Source organism: Grammomys surdaster, unplaced genomic scaffold (assembly GCF_004785775.1).
Source record: "Grammomys surdaster isolate TR1022 unplaced genomic scaffold, NIH_TR_1.0 119012, whole genome shotgun sequence".
NCBI lineage: Eukaryota > Metazoa > Chordata > Mammalia > Rodentia > Muridae > Grammomys > Grammomys surdaster.
In genome coordinates, this window is record NW_021615268.1 from 6,263 (window position 1) to 8,583 (window position 2,321).

The 2,321-nt window shown below is 40.4% G+C and overlaps 1 pseudogene; it reads left to right on the forward strand.

Annotated features, from left to right (window-relative positions):
* Positions 1 to 905: 905 nt before the first annotated feature.
* On the forward strand, positions 906 to 1,770 carry LOC114635868 (annotated as a pseudogene).
* Positions 1,771 to 2,321: the final 551 nt, after the last annotated feature.

Here is a 2,321-nt window from a genome sequence, read left to right on the forward strand (position 1 = left end):
TGTTAGACCATGATATTGTATCTTGATGGATTGTATAACGAGATAATATGGCCTTTTGGCCTTAATTGACTTTTTTTTTACAGTACCTACCTACCTAGGCTCACACAGATGTATGTGTTTAATTGTCATGTGTGAGAAACATCAATAGCAAGTTCAAGTGAACATTGTGTCCCCCATTTTTGAGGATACAGGAGTATATTCTGAATTCTCCATCCCTGTTATCATTGCCATAATAAAATGTTTAGACACTCTCAAAAGAAAATCTATCAAGAGCTGCTATTACTATTATGTCCTCAGACTACATACACACACATACTACCACCACCACTACCACCACCACCACCACCACCGCCACCGCCACCACAACCACCATCACCATCACCACCACTGCCATCACCACCACCACCACCACCACCGCCTCCACTGCTGCCACCGCCACCACCACCACCATTACCACCACCACCACCACCACCACCACCACCACCACACAAGAATGAGACTAGTTGATCACTGTGACTCTGATACATTTACCACCAATTGCCATAAGCTTGTGTCATTTCCACCTGTTATCTGTAGCACTCCATTGATAATACAACAGAGCAAGCCTCTATCATGTTCTAACCGATGTTCACTAGTTGTTTTGTTTTCCAAACTGTAGTTATTGATGATTCTCTTCTCCCTCTCTGCACTCCCCCTTGCACTGTTCTACCTGAAGAAGCTGCTTTTCAGCTCTGAATTTACACATGTGTTCCGATAGCCCACTCTCGCTTCTCCAGTACTTCTTTTCCTTTCATGAGATTATCTCTCTAATTTTAAGCCCTATAGCCACAACTCCATAAATATATATTAAAAGCTAAGATCTGCAGATGAGATAGATCATTCAGTCTTTGTCTTCCTGAATCTTGGTCACATTGTCTATATTCACTGGCAAAAGATGGGTACCTAAAGACCAGATTTTAAAACATCTGTCTTCAGTCAATTCCTTGGTTATTATCTCAAGAGTGACTCCTCACATAATGATGGCACAGCTGAGGTTGCAGTATGTTCTGGATGACCTCTTATGTAAACTTAATCTCTACAGTAACCGAGTGTCCTGGGGTGTTTCCATGCATTGCACCTGCCTCTTGAGTTGCTTCTAAGCAATCACAGTCAGCTCCAGACACTCCAGGTGGATGAAACTTGTACATTCCATCTCCAAGTACATGGTTAGCTTCTGCTCTCTAAGCTGGCTTGTGCATCTGCTTCTAAAAACCAGGGCCACTATACAAGTAATTGGTTCTCATAATAACAAAGATCTTACTAAGAAATCAAGTTGGGGAGTCGTTCAACATTAGCTTTTGGCAATATTGTAACTCTTCTAAATCTTCCTTTCTTTTGTTTTGTTGATGGTCTGTGTTTGAGTCTCATGATCTGGACCAGTGTCTCCATGGTGAGGATTCTCTATAGGCACAAGAGTCAGCCAGAGTATATTCACAGTGCCCAGAATCCCTTCATAGTCTTTGTTAAAGAAAGAGCCACAGAACCATCTTGATTCTCTTGTGCACCTTTGTCTTCTCCTACTCAATGTCCAGCATACTGGGTATCTAACCACAATATTTGACAATTCAAGGCTATGGATAATCAACTTATTTATATTCATAAACATGTGTTTCCCCACATTTTGCCCCTTTATTCTTATCACTAATAAAGTCTTCTCCCAAGAACCATTTTTTGTGGTCATTTGTGTGCTATGGTAAATTTAAATATTCTTCATCCATTGCTGACCATTAGGCTCACCCATGATCAGGTGTTATTAAGCAAGTTGATGGCTCTGTAAATTAATCATCAGCTGTTATAGCTGATCATAATGCTAGCTAAACAGCTCCAAAATATTAAGATGTTTCTTTGTTTTCATTTTAAATGTTCCATAGTTAAGGGTTTTGATGTACTGAAGAATACATTATGCTTGCAAATATCCAAATGGCTTTTGAGATATGAATTGCTTTGCAATCATATGCTTAACTCTTGTCCTACTGCTTCAACTGAATAAAAGGGTAGAAGTACAAAGAAAATCCAAGGTCTCCAGCACATTGAGAATAACATGTTTGTGTGGTCAACCACTGTATGTATTCATGTGTCAGATATACTAATATTTTACATCTGATCTCATGGTCCATGGATCTTATGTCTCCACTTCAATCTCCTCTCTGGGAAGAAGAGACAAGTTGTGCCTGTTTGGTATGCCTAATGTTTCCTCAGAATTCCAATTGAAGCCAGGGAAACCCCTACCCACAACCCTGCTGTGCACAACTGTCACCTCTCAGTTGTTTGTACCCTGGTAT